We start from the raw sequence: 24,432 nt of genomic DNA, 5'->3' as shown, positions 1-24,432 counted from the left end.
AAGCAAATTGAGTCCGGGTCTGAGTACGAGAACTCAGGAAAGCTCTCCTTGATCATGCCGAGTAGAACTATTTTTTTGAAAGAAAAAAACTATTCTCTTCTATCTTATCATCAACTTGCAGAAAATGTTTTGGTAATAAATTGTGTGGAGTGACTGTTGACAAAGAGTTGGGTTAGCTGATGGAGCAGCTAATCCATTGATTTATTTATTTTTATAATTATTTGGTTGGTAGAGGGTGCCCTAGATGGACATACTGGAAGGTGGGGCCCTCTACATATGGCTAGCATATTAAGATTAAATAACTTTCACTTGTTTTATGCGTCATACTACAACTGTATCAACCATGGTCTCGTCTAAGATGAGTTGAGCCAAATACCATCAAGCTATTATACACTCCACATGGGTAAGTAGTAGTAGGATGGGCGATGAGTTCCCACGCTAATGCTGGATGGGTGCATTAGCAAGCGCTATATATTAAGCGTTGGTGGAGTGCGGGTTCCGAAACCCGACACAACAGCTAGTGACCACTAGCCGGGTGGAGATATAATATACATAATGGGAAAAAGCTTTATGTTCTGAACCATGTCTCGCATCTAAGGAAATGCAGATGGCAATTATGGTTTCGAGCTCTATGGGTAAAGTGATACAAACTCTGCAAAGTTAAAGAAAAACATGAATTCATGCCAGTCTCTTTGATTGGGGACTACGGGGACCTATTGGTGGTCTATCTCGCAATACGAGTGTTTGATAGCTTTTATAAATTGAAATAAACTTTCTGCAACAAATTATTTATTTTTTGAAAGGTGTTGAGTTGAGGTAGGACTTGTTGATTTATATTGAGCTATCATGAGTGTTGCATTTTGCTATTTGAGCTTGCTGAGTACTTTGTACTCACTCTTGCTATTAATCATCTCTTTCTTAGAACTAAGCTTGTATGAGAATCCTACTGGACCAAGTGAGGAGAGCAACGGTGATGGATACAACTACACAGGGGACATAGATGTGGATCCATCTAGTGCTATGTACGATCTGGATGCTACATATGGGGGTTGGGATGAATAACTGATGATCTAGCTATGTAATCCAGGAACCATTCTATCATCATCCATGTAGTACTGCTAGTTGAAGCTCCAGTGTTAGGAGATGTAATAATTTGGTGAACATGTGAGAACCTACCTGAGACTTTTAGCCCTGCGTGGCATGGTATTGTAATATAAATGACCATCTCTAGCTATTTCCACGTTGCATATCTTTGACATGGATTATTATTTGACAAAACAAGATTTTGTCAAGAAATAATCCAAGGACTGGTGTCATTATCTATAATAATAATGACGTGGGTCATCACATGTGGTATCAGAGCAATGGTTTCGAGGGCCACACAGATAGTTAGAGACGGTTGGAATAGTTTAGTTGGAACCCATACTTGCTATAATGCACCACTAATTAATTCCACATCATATTATTCTGTCCAGTAACTTTAGATGACTACCATGCTAATTAGAAGCCTGTTGCAGGATGGTTCGAATTAGAATTCCACCATCAAGGGTTCGTGGCCAGCATGTCCTACTACTTTGGCAAATGATGCAGGAGCTTGGGGCACCATGTCCACAATTCTTTGAAGAGATGCCAGATGATGGAACACACTCCTACAGACGTGTAGTTGTGGTGCTCAGCGGTGTTCCATCAGACATGGACTTCTATGTGGAGCTCTTCGCAATGCAGCGGTCATCCAATGACACTCTACCCACGCGGGAGGTTGCCAAGGAAGCTATGCATGGACTGCAAGCATGTTTTGGAGAGAAATTGCGCACCACTGGATACCGTGACTTGCCAACACTTGATTCTAGAATTTTTGGGCAAAACCATCAGCAAGGACCTAGAGTAGCAAGCCTGGGTGTTGGGTCTTCATCAGCTCAACCTACACATGCCGCTTCAACAGTTAGCACCACTTCTAGTATGACAATGATTGCTGACACGAGGATGTATCATACAATGAAGGAGGAGCTTATTAGACACCAGGAAGCAACCCAATTCTGGTATCAATGCTATCAGATGAGCGAATATGATAGGATTATGCTTCAGGGAGCACTAAATGCTATGCCTGGAGGTCCTCTTAATCCTATAGTAGTACCAGGTGATGTTCAAGAGGAAGAAGAGGAGGATCCAGAGGAAGTAGAACCAGAGGAACATGAAGAAGTTGAGGGAGTAGAGAACCCAAATGAGCCACTAGGTCCACCCCCACCGAACGTACCACCTACACCACCCCAGCCACTACCTGAGCATATAGATGAACCAGAACCAGCCCTACAGCCAGATATTGAGCAGCAGCTACCCCACTTCCCTATTCCACGACCACACCAACCTGACTTTATCCACCCACACATGAGTGTCAGCTCGAGGGAGTACAGGAGGCTGCTACCTATGCAAGGGTACTTGGGCTTGGCGCAAGTGGCGGCGGCGGAAGTAATGGAAGTGGCAGCGATAGCAACAATGGCGGTGGCAGCGACATCGCCTAATCAAGTTCCAATCTGCCAGACTCTTAGGAGTGGGACACCTTGGCCATAGACTAGTCTTTTGGGATCAACAATAGTTAGTGTAGTGGCAGCCTGAATATGTGTGTTTATGACAGATCTGTGGCAAGGCATAGTTTGTGTCTTATGTACTAGTAGGATCTGAACCCTATGTGGAGTGTGTTGTAGTTGTAATGCAGTTATGCCCTTAATTAAGACTTATGTGATGTACTGGTTGTAATATAAGTGCTTGTTTTGTAGTATATAACTTGTGTGCATTAGGAGGCTCATAGTACCTTACTATTGTGTGCTTTAGTGAGTAATCAGAGTTGTATCATTCTGGTTACTAAGAGGCATTTGCCACCATGATTGTACTTCATGTTTGGTTACTACAAATTGAAGGACAACACACTATTTATTGGTATCACTTGCACTTGTGCTTGCTGATTTGAATCAATAATCATGCAAAGAAGTAACCAACTACCTAGAAGAAGAAAAAATGCAGGATGAATAACAATGGTTTGACTAAGCAAGACCTTGTCTTTCATTTGGGATCAAGCGGCCATGATCAGCATGGGGGTACTCCAGCTTCAGAAGATCAAAGTGTTCTACCGGGACCGGTGCAACTTCCAAGCAACCCAGAAGTTGGCAATGCTGGAACTTCTGGACTTTGGGTGGAGAAGGCAATCTGGGAGATGTCCTTAAGTTCATGGAGAATTCTCGAAGGGTGTCCCAAGAGAACCAGAACCGCTTCCTCGAAGCAATACTGACAAGACTAGTTCCTGGAGGAGCAAACCTACCTGGTGCAGGAGTTAGCTTGGGAGAATTTCTGAAAACTCAGCCACCCACATTCTCCAAGGCATTGGATCCACTAGAGGCACATGACTGGTTGTTAGAAGTAGAACACAATCTGGTAACCGTGGGGTGCTTAGATGAAGATAAGGTGAGATATGCATCGCACAAGCTAACCAGACCAGCGACAGCTTGGTGGAGAAATTTCAGCCTTAATCGAGCAAATAATCAGCCTATCACTTGGGAGGAGTTCAAGGAGAATTTTCGTCAGACCCATATCCCAAAGGGAAAGATGGATATCAAAAGGAGGGAGTTTCGCAATCTCACTCAGGGTAGTAAGAGGATAAATGACTACCTAAACCAGTTTAATGATTTGGCAAGGTATGCTCCGGATGATGTGAATACAGAAGCCAAGAAGGTGCAAAAGTTTATGGAGGGGCTGCATCCATTCCTGAAAATGCACCTCTCGATTCATGGGATCACCCAGTTTCAAGACCTTGTCAACAGGGCCTCATACTTGAGAATGAGCATGCCAACCTAAGTGAAGAAAGAAGGAAGAAAGCAAGGGTAGACCCACACCCCATGATGCATCACCCACGTCCTATGATGCCTGGACCAGTGCGTCCTCATATGCCACCACCACGGCCTAGATTTCCTACTCACCCAACCTTTGTTCCTAAATGTGGGAAGTGTGGAAAAGGGCATGCTACTCGAGATTGTATGACGGGCACAAGACTTTGCTTCAATTGTGGGATACCAGGACACCACAAGCTCAATTGCACCTCTCCTTCCGCAAATCCTACAAGGCCACCTATGCAGCAAACTCAAGTGCATCGTCCACCAGCTGGGCGAGGACAAGGCGGACCTATGAACTATGCAGCAAGAGGAGCTGGGCGTGGAGGACATGTAGGAGGACAACCAAGGCTGAATTATGTGACTCAGAGCAACTAGGAGAAGCTACAGATGTTGTCATCGGTAAACTACTCATTCCTCCTTCAGTTGGTATAGTTCTTTTTGATACCGGTGCCACACACTCATTTATTTCCCAAGATTTCATGAATAAGAATGGATTAACATGCACACCGTTGGAAAAGGCTTTAGGAGTTAACTCACCTGGAGGGAAGATTACAGTAGAGGCAATGCGCAGAAATCAACAAATAATAATCCACAACACCAAATTTTCAGCAAACCTGCATGTTATAGAGATGTCAGGGTTAGAAATAATCCTTGGGATGGATTGGTTAGCTGCTAATGGAGTAAAAGTAGATTGTGAACTTAAAAGTGTATCCGTAAGGAAGTCTGATGGCTCTAGGCTGATATATTTTGGAAGTAGAACCAGACCAAACAATCCCTTAGTAATGGCAGTAAGTGGACAAAAGAAAGAAATAAAGGATATACCTATAGTTTGTGAGTTTCCTGATGTATTGCCGGATGAACTGCCGGGGTATGCCGCCTGATAGGGAGTTAGAGTTCAGCATAGTTTTAATGCCTGGGGCATCACCTATCTCCAAAAGACCCTACAAAATGTCACAGCCAGAGTTAGTGGAGATAAAGAAACAATTAGATGAGCTGAAGGAAGAATGATTCATTAGGGAAAGCATGTCACCATGGGGAGCACCGGTATTATTTGCGGAGAAAAAGGATGGAGGGTTGAGGCTATGCACAGATTTTTGAGATCTTAACAAGGTAACTGTAAAGAATAAGTATCCATTACCTAGAATAAATGATTTATTTGATCAACTCAAGGGTGCATGTGTCTTCTCGAAAATTGACTTGAGATCTGGATATCACCAAATGAAAGTGAAGGAAGAGGACATTGAGAAGACGACATTTGTATTTCAGTATGGACACCATGAGTACACTATGGTTCCATTCGGCCTAACTAATGCCCCAGCTATGTTCATGAACTTGATGAACAAAATTTTCATGCAATATCTAGACAAGTTTGTAGTGGTCTTTATTGATGACATATTAATATATTCAAAAAGCAAGGAAGAGCATGCAGAACACTTGAGGATAGCACTTCAAATCTTAAGAGAGAATCAGTTGTATGCAAAATTTAGTAAGTGTGAGTTTTGGCTGGACCAAGTAGCTTTCTTGGGGCACGTGATTTCAGGAAGAGGAGTTGAGGTTGACCCATCCAAGATTGAAACAGTTGTGTCTTGGGCTCGTTCAACCAATCCAAGTGAGATAAGGAGTTTCTTGGGCTTTGCTGGGTACTACCGCAGATTTATAAAAGGGTTTTCGTAGATTACAACACCAATCACCAAATTGCTTAGGAAATAAACTAAATTTATTTGGACTGAAGAGTGTGAGAGAAGTTTTGAGGAACTAAAGAAAAGGTTAACTACCAGACCAGTGTTGGCATTACCTGAAAGTGGACAATATTATGTGGTGCATTGTGATGCTTCAAAATCTGGACTAGGATGTGTTCTGATGCAAAATGATAGAGTGATAGCCTATGCTTCTAGGCAATTAAAGACACATGAAGTAAATTACCCTACCCATTACTTGGAGTTGGGAGCTGTTGTGTGTGCACTGAAAACATGGAGGCACTACTTATATGGTTCTAAGTGCACATTGTACAGTGACCACAAGAGCCTCAAATATATATTTACACAAAAGGATTTAAACATGAGGCAGAGGAGGTGGCTGGAACTAATCAAAGATTATGATATGACAATTAACTACCATCCTGGTAAGGCAAATGTAGTGGCAGATGCACTTAGTAGAAAGAAGCAATGCAACCACATATCAATTGAAGGGTATGGAAAAGAGCTACGTTAGGATCTTGCAAAGATGGGAATTGAGCTGAGAGGAGCCACATCTAATGCTAATATAGCAGCCATGACATTTCACCCCACATTGCTAGATCAGATTAAGGAAAAGCAAGCAGTGGATGCATTCATCAAGGAGGAAATGAGAAGAATTCAAGCGGGACAACCTTCACAATTCAGGTTGGACCAGGAAGGAGTTCTTTGGAACCATAGTAGGATATGTGTGCCAGATGACCTAAAGATCAAGGAAATTATTTTGCATGAAGCTCATGACACTTTGTACACTATCCATCCCGGCAGCACGAAGATGTATAAGGATGTGAAGTAAAATTTTTGGTGGCCTGGTATGAAGAGGGAAATTGCAGAATATGTCAGCAAGTGCGACACTTGTCAGAGGGTAAAAGAGGAACATTAAAGGCCTGCTGGGTTACTAAAGCCATTAGAGACACCAGATTGGAAATGGGAAGATATTTGTATGGATTTTATTACTGGTTTGCCTATGACACCAAAGAAGAAGGATGCCATATGGGTTGTGGTCGACCGACTCACTAAGTCAACACACTTCATTGCTACAAACCAGAAATATTCCTTTGATAAGTTGGCTGAACTGTACTTAGAGAGGATAGTTGCCCTCCATGGTGTACCAAAGACCATAACATCTGACCGAGGTTCCGCGCTTACATCAAGCTTTTGGAAGAGCCTACAGAAGTCTCTTGGAACCGAGCTACACTTTAGCACAACTTATCATCCCCAAACCGATGGCCAGATAGAGTGGGTAAATCAGATCCTTGAGGATATGTTGAGGGCATGTGTAATGAACTTTGGAGAATCATGGGATAAGCATCTACACCTAGCAGAATTTTCTTACAATAATTGTTATCAATCCAGCATACAAATGGCTCCATATGAGTCATTGTATGGGAGGAAATGCAGATCACCTATATGCTGGTATGAAGTTGGAGAGAGACCATTACTTGGTCCTGACATAGTGAGAGAGAATGATGAGAAGATCCAACTAATCAAAGAACGACTCCAGATTGCACATAATAGGCAGAAGAGCAATGCTGACCGGAATAGGAGGGTTATGCAATTGGCAGTAGGAGACTTGGTTTATCTAAAAGTATCACCTATGAGAGGGGTTCGACGCTTTGGAATCAAAGGAAAGTTGAGTCCTATATATGTTGGGCCATTTAAAATTTTGGAGGAGAAGGGAACATCTGCTTATAAGTTGGAGTTACCAGAACGTTTATCAAGAATTCACAATGTCTTCCACATATCTCAACTTAAGAAATGCAACAAGCCACCACCACAACTATCAGACTTGGAGATTGAATTACAACCAGACCTGACGTATGAAGAACGACCATTGAAGATCTTAGAAGTTGAAGACCGCAAGCTCTGGACAAGGACCATTCGGTTCTGCAAAGTGCAATGGAAGAACCACTCAGTTCGTGAGGCGACGTGGGAGAAGGAGGAAGACCTATGAGTAACCTACCCCAACCTTTTTAAGTAAGTTTTCGATTTCGAGTACGAAATCTTTTTCTAAGGAGGGTAGGATGTAACGACACGTATTTTTTTCACATAGTAATTCCACCCTTAACTAGATAATTAAGTAGAATCCATTAAGCAAATACACATCAGATTTCTTCAACAAGCATCATAACCACTCAAGTATATATATTTATATTCATACACCTCAGACAGTATAGCTACAAAAGAGTATTACAAATCTCTGGAAAAAAATATAGGGAGACCATGCTATGCTAAGCTATACAGTTGGACCAACACAAAAATATCTCTGGGTCAACCAGAACAGCAAGACACATGGACCACCACCCTCATGTGCACCATATTAATAGTCAATTGGTCAACAATATAGTCTATGTATGGGCTTCAACCTTCAGCCAATTAGAAGCTAGCACCTATGAGAACAATGGATAAGGGGATGGGCAGCCATACCAGCCAAGGGAGGTGGATATCAGATATTAGATGGCAAGGAGAGCAGAGTAAGCAACTGCCAAGTTTCACTCGTCTCATCTCTACCCAAAATAGTCAGTCCAAGCTCTCTTCTTCCCAGCAGCACTAGCATTACCCTGTCCAAAACCAACAAAGATCTAAGAACAATAAGTGAAGATGGTGACATGAGAAATCATCAGTAGACTGAAGGGGACAGGCTAGATCAAGAAGCTAGCCTACTGGACTGGGGTCTGGAGCGTAGGAGCAGCAAGAGTAGGGCCAACAGAGAGAGCAGAAGAAGAAAGGTGAGTTCTTCCTCTTCTGCCAGTTCTTAGTACTCACATACACAAAGAGGCCTAACCCAGATGCACACACAATATTCCTCAATGGATTTTCACATATGCACATAAAAGATAGGCAATCACAGTAGCATCACATCTCAGTTTAGGAAAATAGAAGTATGAGGAAGAAAGGGGATACAACCTCAAATAGCTCAAATAAAATGGATCAGGTTATTGTATAGTATCAGCACACCATAATCTTGAACAGGGAGTGATGAACTTGTTCAACACACACATGTGAGCCAATTTAATTTACAAAATCCGAGAACTTGAACATACAAAAAAAATTAGGGAGGGGAACAAGGCATCACTAACCTGCACATATGTTTGATCTACTCCATGGCCACACACTGGAGCTCCGACCTGCACCATCCAGCATCACGGCGGCGCCCAACGCTGACCACTTCAATCTGGAGCAGGGAAATCACATCCCCAATAGGGTTTGACCTGCAAGCCAAAAAGAACACACACACAAAGGGGGATTAGAGAGTTCAGGCTGAAATTAATGGGGATAATATGGGGATTCACATCAGGGGAGAGAGATTGTGGAGGATCTAGCAGCGGCATCTTTCCCGTCGCTGGCGGCGGCGCCGATCTGGGCAAGGAGCAGAGGAGCATCAGTCTGTGCTATTACTTGTGTTCTTCCTGGACTGATAGTACTAGTGGGTGCTCTGTTCGGTTGAGAACTACTAGTACAGAACTAGTAGAGGGAAGAGAGAGATAGGTTTAGTTTAGAGAAAGGGAGAGGGCACGTGGAGGATAAATTAGCTTAGTAACATACCCAGGTGCACACCTAGTACACGTACTAATGCAAGCTTAGTAAAAAGACATTAGAAAAAAGAGTAATATTTGACTGTAGGATGACCACACTGCACCGACGTATATTTTTATTTCCCTAGTATTCACTCGACTTAGTCTCGAAATATATATTTGCCGAACTGCAGGAAACGAGTACAGTCAGGAGAAGGAGGCGCTACAGAAGCAAACTGAGTCTGGGTCTGAGTACGAGAACTTAGGAAAGCTCTCCTTGATCATGCCGAGTAGAACTATTTTTTTTGAAAGAAAAAAAACTATTCTCTTCTATCTTATCATCAACTTGCATAAAATGTTTTGGTAATAAATTGTGTGGAGTGACTGTTGACAAAGAGTTGGGTTAGCTGATGGAGCAACTAATCCAATTATTTATTTATTTTTATAATTATTTGGTTGGTAGAGGGTGCCCTAGATGGACATACTGGAAGGTGGACCCCTCTACATATGGCTAGCATATTAAGATTAAATAAGTTTCACTCGTTTTATGCGTCGTACTACAACTGTATCAACCATGGTCTCGTCTAAGACGAGTTGAGCCAAATACCATCAAGTTATTATACTCTCAACATGGGTAAGTAGTAGTAGGATGGGCGATGAGTTCCCACGCTAATGCCGGATGGGTTCATTAGCAAGCGCTATATATTAAGCGTTGGTGGAGTGCGGGTTCCGAAACCCGACACAACGGCTAGTGACCACTAGTCGGGTGGAGATATAATATACATAATGGGAAAAAGCTTTATGTTCTGAACCATGTCTCGCATCTAAGGTAATGCAGATGGCAATTATGGTTTCGAGCTCTATGGGTAAAGTGATACAAACTCTGCAGAGTTAAAGAAAAACATGAATTCATGCCAGTCTCTTGGATTGGGGACTACGGGGACCTATTGGTGGTCTATCTCACAATACGAGTGTTTGGTAGCTTTTATAAATTGAAATAAACTTTCTGCAACAAATTTTTATTTATTTATTTTATAGGAGTCGAGTTGAGGTAGGACTTGTTGATTTATATTGAGCTATCATGAGTGTTGCATTTTGCTATTTGAGCTTGCTGAGTACTTTGTACTCACTCTTGCTATTAATCATCTCTTTCTTAGAACTAAGCTTGTATGAGAATCCTACTGGACCAAGTGAGGAGAGCAACGGTGATGGATACAACTACACAGGGGACATAGATGTGGATCCATCTAGTGCTATGTACGATCTGGATGCTACATATGGGGGTTGGGATGAATAACTGATGATCTAGCTATGTAATCCAGGAACCATTCTATCACCATCCATGTAGTACCGCTAGTTGAAGCTCCAGTGTTAGGAGATGTAATAATTTGGTGAACATGTGAGAACCTACCTGAGACTTTTAGCCCTGCGTGGCATGGTATTGTAATATAAATGACCATCTCTAGCTATTTCCATGTTGCATATCTTTGACATGGATTATTATTTGACAAAACAAGATTTTGTCAAGAAATAATTCGAGGACTGGTGTCATTATCTATAATAATAATGACATGGGTCATCACATGTGGTATCAGAGCAATGGTTTCGAGGGCCACGCAGATAGTTAGAGACGGTTGGAATAGTTTAGTTGGAACCCATACTTGCTATAATGCACCACTAATTAATTCCACATCATATTATTCTGTCCAGTAACTTTAGATGACTACCATGCTAATTAGAAGCCTGTTGCAGGATGGTTCGAATTAGAATTCCACCATCAAGGGTTCGTGGCCAGCATGTCCTACTACTTTGGCAAATGATGCAGGAGCTTGGGGCACCATGTCCACAATTCTTTGAAGAGATGCCAGATGATGGAACACACTCCTACAGACGTGTAGTTGTGGTGCTCAGCGGTGTTCCATCAGACATGGACTTCTATGTGGAGCTCTCCGCAATGCAGCGGTCATCCGATGACACTCTACCCACGCGGGAGGTTGCCAAGGAAGCTATCCATGGACTGCGAGCATGTTTTGGAGAGAAATTGCGCACCACTGGATACCATGACTTGCCAACACTTGATTCTGGAAGTTTTGGGTAAAACCATCAGCAAGGACCTAGAGTAGCAAGCCTGGGTGTTGGGTCTTCATCATCTCAACCTACACATGCCGCTTCAACAGTTAGCACCACTTCTAGTATGACAATGATTGCTGATACGATGATGTATCATACAATGAAGGAGGAGCTTATTAGACACCAGGAAGCAACCCAATTCAGGTATCAATGCTATCAGATGAGCGAACATGATAGGATTATGCTTCAGGGATCACTAAATGCTATGCCTGGAGGTCCTCTTAATCCTATAGTAGTACCATGTGATGTTTAAGAGGAAGAAGAGGAGGATCCAGAGGAAGTAGAACCAGAGGAACATGAAGAAGTTGAGGGAGTAGAGAACCCAAATGAGCCACTAGTTCCACCCCCATCGAACGTACCACCTACACCACCCCAGCCACTACCTGAGCATATAGATGAACCAGAACCAGCCCTACAGCCAGATATTGAGCAGCAGCTACCCCACTTGCCTATTCCACGACCACACCAACCTGACTTTATCCACCCACACATGAGTGTTAGCTCGAGGGAGTACACGGAGGCTGCTACCTATGCAAGGGTACCTGGGCTTGGCGCAAGTGGCAGCAACGGAAGCAATGGAAGTGGCAGCGATAGCAACAATGGCGGTGGCAGCGGCATCACTTAATCAAGTTCCAATCTGCCAGACTCTTAGGCGTGGGACGCCTTGGCCATAGTCTAGTCTTTTGGGATCAACAATAGTTAGTGTAGTGGCAGCCTGAATATGTGTGTTTATGGAAGATCTATGGCAAGGCAGAGTTTGTGTCTTATGTACTAGTAGGATCTGAACCCTATGTGGAGTGTGTTGTAGTTGTAATGCAGTTATGCCCTTAATTAAGACTTATGTGATGTACTGGTTGTAATATAAGTGCTTGTTTTGTAGTATATAACTTGTGTGCATTAGGAGGCTCATAGTACCTTACTATTGTGTGCTTTTGTGAGTAATTAGAGTGGTATCATTCTGGTTACTAAGAGGCATTTGCCACCATGATTGTACTTCATGTTTGGTTACTACAAATTGAAGGACAACATGCTATTTATTGGTATCACTTGCACTTGTGCTTGCTGATGTCTACTACACAACCTTCTTCTTGTAGACGTTGTTGGGCCTCCAAGTGCAGAGGTTTGTAGGACAGTAGCAAATTTCCCTCAAGTGGATGACCTAAGGTTTATCAATCCGTAGGAGGCGTTGGATGAAGATGGTCTCTCTCAAGCAACCCTGCAACCAAATAACAAAGAGTCTCTTGTGTCCCCAACACACCCAATACAATGGTAAATTGTATAGGTGCACTAGTTCGGCGAAGAGATGGTGATACAAGTGGTATATGGATAGCAGATAATAGTTTTTGTAATCTGAAAATATAAAAACAGCAAGGTAACGAATGATAAAAGTGAGCGTAAACGGTATTGCAATGCGTTGAAACAAGGCCTAGGGTTCATACTTTCGCTAGTGCAAGTTCCCTCAACAATAATAACATAATTGGATGACATAACTATCCCTCAACATGCAACAAAGAGTCACTCCAAAGTCACTAATAGCGGAGAACAAATGAAGAGATTATGGTAGGGTACGAAACCACCTCAAAGTTATTCTTTCCAATCAATTCGTTGGGCTATTCCTATAAGTGTCAAAAACAGCCCTAGAGTTCGTACTAGAATAACACCTTAAGACACAAATCAACCAAAACCCTAATGTCACCTAGATACTCCAATGTCACCACAAGTATCCGTGGGTATGATTATACGATATGCGTGACAGAATCTCAGATTCATATATTCAACCAACACAAAGGACCTCAAAGAGTGCTTGAGGGAGTCCTGGATTAGGGGGTCTCCGGACAGCCGGGCTATATCTTTCGGCCCGACTGTTGGACTATGAAGATACAAGATTAAAGACTTCATCTCGTGTCCGGATGGGACTCTACTTGGCATGGAAGGCAAGCTAGGCAATACGGATATGTATATCTCCTCCTTTGTAACCGACCTTGTGTAACCCTAGCCCCTTCGGTGTCTATATAAACCGGAGGGTTTTAGTCTGTAGGACAACATACAATCATACCATAGGCTAGCTTCTAGGGTTTAGCCTCTCCGATCTCGTGGTAGATCTACTCTTGTACTACCCATATCATCAATATTAATCAAGCAGGATGTAGGGTTTTACCTCCATCAAGAGGGCTCGAACCTGGGTAAAACATTGTGTCCCCTACCTCCTGTTACCATCCGCCTTAGACGCACAGTTCGGGATCCCCTACCCGAGATCTGCCGGTTTTGACATCGACATTGGTGCTTTCACTGAGAGTTCCTCTGTGTCGTCGCCGTTAGGCTTGATGGCTCCTACTATCATCGATAGTGATGCAGTCCAGGGTGAGACTTTTCTCCCCGGACAGATCTTCATGTTCGGCGGCTTTGCACTGCGGGCCAATTCACTTGGCCATCTGGAGCAGATTGAAAGTTACGCCCCTGGCCACCAGGTCAGGTTTGGAAGCTCAAACTACGCGGCCGATATCCGTGGAGACTTGATCTTCGACGGATTCGAGCCTCTGCCTTGTGCGTCACGTGGTCACGATGAGTACGACTTAGCTCTACCATCGGACAGTGTTAAGGAGATCGCACCGGCGGTCGCTCCGACCCTCAATTCGAAGCCAGTTGCGCCTTTCGTGGACGGGTGGATGGACCCCGCCACAGAGTCCTTACCCTCAGCGGCGATCGAGCCGAACATCGACTTTATCTTGCACGAGAGCCGTGTTGTTGAACTACCGGATACTTCTTCGGCTATGGACTCCGAACCACCTGCGCCCGTTCCGATCAAATCCGGTTGGGCGCCAATCATGGAGTTTACCTCTGCGGATGTCTTTCAACACCCGCCCTTCGGCAATATACTGAAGTCATTAAAGTCTCTCTCCTTGTCAGGAGAGTCCTGGCCGAACTATGCCCGACAGGATTGGGATGCGGATGACGAAGAAATTCGCCGCCCACCCACCACCCACTTAATAGCCACTGTCGATGACTTAACCGACACACTCAACTCCGACTCCGAATACATCGACGGTATGGATGATGATGCAGGAGACAAACAGGAACCACTGCCCCCAGGGCACTGGACGCCCACTTCACCACATGACGTATACATGGTGGACACACCAAAGGAAAACAACGACGAGGAACAGAAGGACGCAACGAAGGGTTGTTCCCTCGAGAAGCAGTCAAAACGGAGGCGTAAGCGCCGCCCCAAAGCCCGCCTCGGCAGAAACAACAATCATACAGACCCAGCGTTAGAGCAGGGGGAACCATACCACGGCAACACTGAGAATCAAGCCGAACAACCCAACTCTGTCAAAGATCATAGTCCAGATGACGTCACACCGGACGGACACCTGGAGCAATAGAATGCCCATCAAAGGCTCGTTGCCACCACGAGGATTCTAAAAAAGCAGAAGCAAAGGCTCAAGGCTGCGCAAGACACACTCCAAATCAGATGAGAAAAGTACTCAACACAGCAGCAAAGTACGGCGGTAATCGCCCCACCAAGAGCTACCCGAAGTGGAAGTTGCTACCTGAATTCGATGAGGAGGCCTTAGATCCCCCACAACCAAAAATAAAAATAGCCATCTGGCCGGATAGGCGACCTCACGGCCAACATAGAGCGGCAAACAACGCTGCACATAAGCCAATACGCGATCCACGCGAAGACTCGCATCAAAAGGACAGCACCACCAGATCCATCTATGGACCACGTAAGCGCGCTCCAGCATACAATGCAACACAACAAACATCCGAAGAACGCGGTACACTCAGATACAGGGGTGCCGCACACTCCCTATGTTTCACCGATGATGTGCTGGATCATGAATTTCTAGAGGGATTCAAACCCGTAAATATAGAGGCATACGATGGAACAACATACCCTGGTGTGTGGATTGAGGATTATATCCTCCATATCCATATGGCTCGAGGAGATGACCTCCACGCCATTAAGTATTTACCCCTCAATCTCAAAGGGCCAGCTCAGCACTGGCTTAAGAGCCTCCCCGAAAGTTCCATTGGAAGCTGGGAAGAGCTCGAAGATGCTTTTCGGGCAAATTTTCAGGGGACTTACGTCCAATCTCCGGGTGCAGACGATTTGAGTCATATAACTCAACAACCCGGAGAGTCAGCCTGAAAACTTTGGAACAGGTTTCTTACTAAAAAGAACCAAATAGTCGACTGTCCGGACGCCGAAGCCTTGGCAGCTTTTAAGCATAGTGTCCGTGACGAATGGCTTGCCAGACACCTCGGCCAAGAAAAGCCGAGAACAATGGCAGCATTAACAAGCCTCATGAACCGCTTTTGTGCGGGTGAGGATAGCTGGCTAGCCAGATGCAACATCAGCGACCCAAGTACATCCGAAGTTAGAGATGGAAACGGGAAATCACGATGCAACAACAATAACAAACGACAAAATAAAGAAGACAGCACGAAGAGCACGGCAGTAAACGCCGGATTTAGAAGCTCTCGGCAAAGTCAGCAAAAGCAACCCTCTAAAGGCGCCAGAGACGAACTGTCCAGCCTAAACAAAATTCTGGACCAAATATGTCAGATCCATAGCACCCCCGGTAAACCTGCTAATCATACCCACAGAGAATGTTGGGTCTTCAAGCAGTCCGACAAGCTCAACGCCGTACACAAGGGGGAGGATACACCAAGCGAAGACGAGGATGAGCCTCCCAAGCAAGACATTGGGGAACAAAAGAAGTTTCCACCAGAAGTCAAAACAGTCAACGTGTTACACGTGATCAAGGGGAGAAACAAAGCAGCACTCCCAGAAAAATATGCCCAAGGGCCTATCACCGCGGAGTCCTGCCACTAGTCGTCTCAACCAATCACTTTTGACCATCGTGATTACTTAGCAAGTATCCGACGTGCAGGATGGGCTGCCCTGGTATTAGACCCAATAATTGACGGATACCACTTTACACGAGTCCTGATGGACGGTGGCAGCAGTTTAAACCTGATATACCAGGATACAATCCACGAAATGGGGATAGATCCAACGAAAATTTGCCATAGCAACACTACCTTTAAAGGAGTAATGCCAGGCCCAAGGGCTCACTGCACGAGCTCCCTGCTACTAGAGGTTATATTAGGCTTCCCCGATAACTTCCGTATCGAACATTTAACCTTCCACATTGCTCCGTTCCAAAGTGGCTATCAAGCACTACTTGGACGCGAAGCTTTCGCTCGCTTTAACGCAATACCACATTACGCTTCCCTCATGCTCAAGATGCCTGGTCCACGTGGCATCATTACAGTGCATAGAAATATTGATCGGTATTTGCGCGCCGAAGAGAGTGCGACTGCCTTGGCAGCCGCACACTAAAAACGGCCTCACCGACTAAAGCATTTGATAGGTCATTAAGACCACAGACACGGTTATATGAGTCCGGCGCAGCTATATGTAATTCATACCGGATTGATGGCCACACCCCTATTACAAATATAAGGGGCTCAACATGCGCAGACAAGTGGCAATTTTTACTTATCTTTAATTATACATGGTTTCTTTAAAAACTACCTTTTTGCACGAAAGCTTTTCACCTAAGTTCCTCTCTTTTACAGATGACCATCATGCTACACCCGTCCAGGATACGGCACAATGGAGACACAGGCGCAGACGTGCAGCAGGGACACGCTCCAAGGATTCTTTTTAGATTAAGACCCTGCGTAAACCTTTTTTTACTGTCTCTTGTTGATATACATCCCTCGGATTCTCAGTACAAATTGAGAAGGATGCTAACGTCTTGGCATGTGGCCACGTCAGAATAACGCACGTACCCGGACACAAGGGGCTTCTTACAAAGGGCACTATTTAGGCCCGGTTTATACCATAAAGACCGAATACCTTAGGGAGTGTTCAACGTCGCGAGTTTGGCCTTATATGCATCAGCTCCGAATCATGTCTTTGGTCAAATGTTGGGTTTGCCTGGCTCCTGTGTTTTGGTGCCTTACGTTCCGTTCTATCGGCTAAGGCAGCACTAGGAGAACTACTGCGATTGTGCCCCGGTTCGTCCGGACGAGCACCTCAGTAGAGAAAGCCTAAAACTGACTGTCATGATATAGCGCAAGACTGGTCAACCACTCGATGACCTATAGGAATGTTAGAATTCCTCCGCTTTAATGAAGGGCCATTTCTCGGCCAGGCATATACGCACCCCGAGTTCGGGAGAGTGCGGAGCCACCAGGGGCTATATAGTAGCCCCACCGTCAAACTCCTATGGCTAAGTGAAAGTGTTAAAGCATCATAGTACGGTTGCCTCATTCACTGCGCTATCACCTCCTTAATAGGACCAAGACATTGGGTTAAGTGTGAACATGCGTTTTCTGCGAGCACCTCCGCATTATATGCATGGGGGTTGAAGCCGACGACTGCAATCTTTCAGGTTATATATATATACATACATACATAAACGGCCGCACAGGAGGCACCATATCACTTTCCGGCAAAAGTATAAATACAGCCTTACTACATTTCATAAAAACATTGTGTTTACAATGGGGATACATGTCACTCAAACATAATATTCTTCGAGCACTGGGCCTCTATCAAACGAGCACCCTCAAGAACCTCTTCAAAATAGTGCTCGGCAGCTACTTGGCCTATGGCCGAACCTTGCGCCACAAGAGTGGTAGCATCCATCTCCGCCTAGTATGCCTTGACACGGGCAAAGGCCATCCGCGAGCCTTCTATGCACACCGACCTCTTCATCGCATTGATGCGCGGCACCGCACCAAGGAACTGCTGCACTAAGCTGAAATAGCTGTTCGGCTTCAGCTTCTCCGGCCACAAATGATCTACGACGGACCTCATGACAAGTCCGGACAACCTATTAAGTTTGGCCCATTCGGCTAGCTGATCAGTCAAGGGAAGCGGACGCTCTGGAACGTTAAATTGCGACCAGAACAGCTTGTCCACTTCACGATCTGTCTGATCTCGGAAGTATTCGACCGCATCGACAGCGCTCGCCGCCAAGTCCATATATGCGTCTGCCAAACTCCACAGCCGATCCAGAAGGGCATACCGCGGATCTCCGAACTTCCTCTGCAGCAGAAAGGGCTTCCCAGCCGCAATGTCCCCGGCTTCACGTAGCTCCTCCTTGTTCGCCCTCATAGCAGAGCGAGTGTCTTTGGTCGCCATCGTGGCCTTTTCAAGGTCCGCTGCCTTCACTCGGTTCTCTTCTTCACGGAACTGGCAACGGTCAGCAGTGTCTTTTAATTCTACGGCCATCTTGGCCATCTTCTCTTTGCTTTCGCAATGCACGACCTTCTCGGCTCTTAACTCTTCGGCCGCCTTCAAAGCAGCCGCATTACTAACTCTTGCTTGTTCCTTGGCTCAGGCAAGTTCTGCCCGAAGGGTCTCCACGGTGGCAGCTCCGTCTGCAGTCACAACATATTAAAGATACTGGCATCATGCTACTCTTATTATGTGACATTCACCAGAAAACATTACTTACCCTGTGACTCGTCAAGCCGCTTGTTAACAAGCTCGATGTCGACGTCTGCCACATCCAGTTACCGCTTTAGTTCGGCAAACTCATTAGTCCAGCTAGCCACCGGAGATTCCACCACCTGCACAGAAAGGCAGTACTGGTTATTACCTGGGACTATGATCCTCTGTTCGCCGCCGTTCTTGACGACAACCAGAGTCTCAGGGGCTACTATCTACACAGGGCCGAGCTCGTCCTGGGACCCTTTAAGGTCTTGCTTCAGTACGGCGACCTCTGCAGTCAGTGCGGCGCATGCCAGCAGCAAAGCCTGCATATGCATATTGACATACTCATATTAGACTCCTGCGATATTGTTTGATCCTCCGTTCGGCTTTTCTTTGTGAACACCGAACAGAGCATCAGGGGCTACTGTCTATGCGGTAATATTTTCCTATATTTTAAACACTTACCTCAAAGCCTGTTAGAAGGCTGGCACATGCTTCAGTCAATCCGCTCTTGGCGGACTGAACCTTCTGGATCACCGCACTCATGATAGTGCGGTGCTCCTCGTCGGTGGAAGCGCTGCGAAGCACTTCCAGCAGATTGTCCGGTGCCTCTAGATGGACAGAGGTCACTAGTACAGGCGTCTCGCCCCTCTTAGAAGGAGGCCGTCTGCCCGAGTCCGGAACCACTGGAGGTTCCGGCGCGGTGTTCGGCTGAGGGCCGAACTCGGAGCTCTCAGGGGCCTTATCCCCTCGGCTCCTGGAGTCTGGGAGGCCGCCTTGAGGCGCCTCTGGGACTATCTCCCCTTGACCCGGTGCCTCAACAGCACCTCGGCGTCGTCCGTAGGATGAGGGGAGGTGGCGGTCGGGACTGGATCACTATCCAGATCTGATGAGCCCAGGGAGCCGTCCGATGATACATCAATACGGGCTCGGGGTGGCCTGCATAATCATATTTTGGCGTTAGGTAAAGTAGTGCGACAAAGGAATACTATGAGTTACTCTGGTATCCGAATACTTACGACTTCCCCAGGGGCTTGGCCCTGGGCAGCCACTCGTCTTCGCCGTCGGCGGCGGTGGTAGAGCTGTCTGGAAGGAGAGTCCTCCCCTTCTTGGACCCTTCGGCCTCCCTAGTTGGGGCGGCCTTCCTTTTCTTATCTCCCCCGTCTAGAGGGGGAGCATCTTCTTATGCCTCCTCGTCTTCGGGGGAGGATTGCGCCGTTGAGTCCTCGGACGGTGAGTCCGATGACGCCTGGTGTTGGGAACTCTTTCGGGTTCCCTTGGCCTTCTTGGTCTTCTCCGGCACCGTATAAGGAGCTGGAGTCAGCATCTTCGCCAGAAGAGCGTCTGCTGGGCCTTCGAGCAAATGAGTCGGATAGTTGATCTGTCCGGCCATCTCCTGCCAGTCCTGTCAAAGGTACGGGAGTTTAGATCCCGCATGGAGTCAATCTATGAAAATAAGTATCCTGTAAGAGGTAAAGCAGCTTACCGCACTGGCTTGGCGCTTCGCGCTGAATCTGCGATCCTCAGTAATGGGAGGGGAACCTCGACGCTCTTGAACAGCACCCTCCAGGCATCTTCGTGAGTTGTGTCGAAGAGCCTGTTCAGAGTTCGGTGCTGTGCCGGGTCGAACTCCCACAAGTTGAAGGCCCATTGTTGGCACGGGAGGATCCGACGGTGGAGCATGACCTGGACTACGTTGACAAGTTTGAGCTTCCTGTTCACCATGTTTGGATACATATTTGGAGTTCGGTCAGCTCTCCCGAACTACCCTAGGACAGGCCCTTCTCTTGCCAGGAGGTAAGCCGTGTGGGGAAGCCAGATCGGAACTCGGGGGCCGCTACCCATGTAGGGTCACGCGGCTCGGTGATGTAGAACCACCCCGATTGCCACCCCTTTATGGTCTCCACGAAGGAGCCCTCGAGCCATGTGATGTTGGGCATCTTGCCCACCATGGCGCCTCCGCACTCCGCCTGGCGGCCGCTCACTACCTTCGGCTTGACGTTGAAAGTCTTCAGCCATAAGCCAAAGTGGGGCTTGATGCGGAGGAAAGCCTCGCACACGACGATAAACGCCGAGATGTTGAGGATGAAGTTCGGGGCCAGATCATGGTAATCCAGGCCGTAGTAGAACATGAGCCCCCGGACAAATGGGTGGAGAGGAAATCCCAGTCCGCGGAGGAAATGGGTGAGGAACACTACCCTCTCATGGGGCCTGGGGGTGGGGGTGAGCTGCCCCTCCTCTGGGAGCCGGTGATCGATGTCGCCGGGCAAGTATCCGACTCTCTTTAGCTTCTTGACATGTCCCTCCGTGACGGAGGAGACAATCCACCTGCTTCCCGCTCCAGACATGGTTGGAGAAGGTCGAGGTGGGAAATGCGAACTTGGGCGCTAGAGCTCGAGTGTGCGAAGGTGGATGAGCAAGGGAGGAAGAAGGCGTGGATGAAAAGGTAAATCCTTATCCCTTTATATGGGCGGACGAAACTATGTGTCCCCACTAGCCTGGTAAAACTCGCTTCTCCCCCAAGCGTCGTAATCAATGGCACGGTTGGGCTACCCACACCTATATTGATGAGAATCCCGTGATAAGGGGACACGATATCTACTTTGACAAGACGTGTCAAAAAACTGCCTCGCATTATGTGCGGGACTAGTTAAAGGAAATGGTTCGAATAATCAACGGGCCGTGATATAATGTCATGTTGCCAAAACAAGTCAGCAAATTGGATTTGTGGAAATATTATTCTCTCTACGGTGGTATGTGGAACTTATTTTGCAGGGTCGGACACTATCCTTATATTCAAATTCTTCCGTGGTATATTCGGAGGAGGAACCCGCCTTGCAATGCCGAAGACAATACTGCGCGCCGGACTCATCGTCATTGAAAGCCTGGTTCAGGGGCTATTGAGGGAGTCCTGGATTAGGGGTCTCCGGACAGCCGGACTATATCTTTCGGCCGGACTGTTGGACTATGAAGATACAAGATTAAAGACTTCATCTCGTGTCCGGATGGGACTCTACTTGGCGTGGAAGGCAAGCTAGGCAATACGGATATGTATATCTCCTCCTTTGTAACCGACCTTGTGTAACCCTAGCCCCTCCTGCGTCTATATAAACCAGAGGGTTTTAGTCCGTAGGACAACATACAATCATACCATAGGCTAGCTTCTAGGGTTTAGCCTCTCCGATCTCGTGGTAGATCTACTCTTGTACTACCCATATCATCAATATTAATCAAGTAGGACGTAGGGTTTTACCTCCATCAAGAGGGCCCGAACCTGGGTAAAACATTGTGTCCCCTGCCTCCCGTTACCATCCGCCTTAGATGCACAGTTCAGGACCCCCTACCCGAGATCCGCCGGTTTTGACATCGACAGTGCCCCAAAGTTTCTACCGGAGAATCACGACGAGAACGTGTGCCAACCCCTATGCGCGGAACCCGCAAGTTGATCACCAAAACATACATCAAGTGAATCACATGGTATCCCATAGTCACCACAGATACGCACGGCAAGACATACATCAAGTGTTCTCAAATCTTTAAAGACTCAATCTGATAAGATAACTTCAAAGTGGAAACTCAATTCATTACAAGAGAGTAGAGGGGGGAACAAACATCATAGGATCAAAATATAATAGCAAAGCTCGCAATACATCAAGATCGTAACACCTCAAGAATACGAGAGAGAGATCAAACACATAGCTACTGGTACATACCCTCAGCCCCGAGGGAGAACTACTCCCTCCTCGTCATGGAGAGCACCGGGATGATGAAGATGGCCACCGGAGAGGGTTTGCCCCCTCCGGCAGGGTGCCAGAACGGGTCTAGATTGGCTTTCAGTGGCTACAGAGGCTTCTGGCGGTGGAACTCTGGATCTATTGTGCTCCCCGATGTTTTTAGGGTATATGGAGATATATAAGCGGAAGAAATACGTCAGGGGGGCCACGAGGGGCCCACGAGGGTGGAGGGCGCGCCCAGGGGGGGTGGGCGCCCCCCTACCTCGTGGCCTCCTCGTAGATCCCCTGACATGCACTCCAAGTCTTCTGGGCTTCTTTCCTTCCAAAAATGAGTTCCTTGAAGTTTCAGGTCAATTGGACTCCGTTTGATTTTCCTTTTCTTCGAAACCGTAAAACAGGGTAAAAACAGAAACTGGCACTGGGCTCTAGGTTAATAGGTTAGTCCCAAAAATAATATAAAAGTGTATAATAAAGCCCATAAACATCCAAAGTTGATAATATAATAGCACGGAACAATAAAAAATTATAGATACGTTGGAGACGTATCAGCATCCCCAAGCTTAATTCCTGCTCGTCCTCGAGTAGGTAAATGATAAAAACAGAATTTTTGATGTGGAATGCTACCTAACATATTTCTCTAAGTAATTCTTCTTTATTGTGGCAAGAATATTTCAGATCCATAAGATTCAACACAAAAGTTTAATATTGACATAAAAATAATAATACTTCAAGCATACTAACTAAGCAATTATGTCTTCTCAAAATAACATGGCCAAATAAAGCTATCCCTACAAAATCATATAGTCTGGCTATGCTCCATCTTCACCACACAAAACATTTAAATCATGCACAACCCCGATGACAAGCCAAGCAATTGTTTCATACTTTTGATGTTCTCAAACTTTTTCAATCTTCACGCAATACATGAGCGTGAGCCATGGACATAGCACTATAGGTGGAATAGAATGGTGGTTGTGGAGAAGACAAAAAGGAGAAGATAGTCTCACATCAACTAGGCGTATCAACGGGAGATATCAATGTGAGTGAGTAGGGATTGCCATGCAACGGATGCACTAGAGCTATAAGTATATGAAAGCTTAACAAAAGAAACTAGTGGGTGTGCATCCAACTCGTTTTCTCACGAAGACCTAGGGCATTTTGAGGAAGCCCATCATTGGAATATACAAGCCAAGTTCTATAATGAAAGATTCCCACTAGTATATGAAAGTGACAACATAGGAGACTCTCTATCATGAAGATCATGGTGCTACTTCGAAGCACAAGTGTGGTAAAAGGATAGTAGCATTGTCCCTTCTCTCTTTTTCTCTCATTTTTTTGTTTGGGCCTTTCTCTTTTTTATGGCCTCTTTTTTTTCTTTTTTTATTTGGGCTTCTTTGGCCTCTTTTATTTATTTATTTTCGTCCGGAGTCTCATCCCGACTTGTGGGGGAATCATAGTCTCCATCATCCTTTCCTCACTGGGACAATGCTCTAATAATGATGGTCATCACACTTTTATTTACTTACAACTCAAGAATTACAACTCGATACTTAGAACAAGATATGACTCTATATGAATGCCTCCGGCGGTGTACCAGGATGTGCAATGATTCAAGAGTGACATGTATGGAAGAATTATGAACGGTGGCTTTGCCACAAATACGATGTCAACTACATGATCATGCGAAGCAGTATGACAATGATGAAGCATGTCATAACAAACGGAATGGTGGAAAGTTGCATGGCAATATATCTTGAAATGGCTATGGAAATGCCATAATAGGTAGGTACGGTGGCTGTTTTGAGGAAGGTATATGGTGGGTTTATGATACCGGCGAAAGTTGTGCGGTACTAGAGAGGCTAGCAACGGTGGAAGGGTGAGAGTGCGTATAATCCATGGACTCAACATTAGTCATAAAGAACTCACATACTTATTGCAAAAATCTATTAGTTATTGAAACAAAGTACTACGCGCATG

The sequence above is a fragment of the Triticum aestivum genome, chromosome 5A, assembly GCF_018294505.1.
Source record: "Triticum aestivum cultivar Chinese Spring chromosome 5A, IWGSC CS RefSeq v2.1, whole genome shotgun sequence".
Classification (NCBI taxonomy): domain Eukaryota; kingdom Viridiplantae; phylum Streptophyta; class Magnoliopsida; order Poales; family Poaceae; genus Triticum; species Triticum aestivum.
This window is presented reverse-complemented; position numbering follows the sequence as displayed.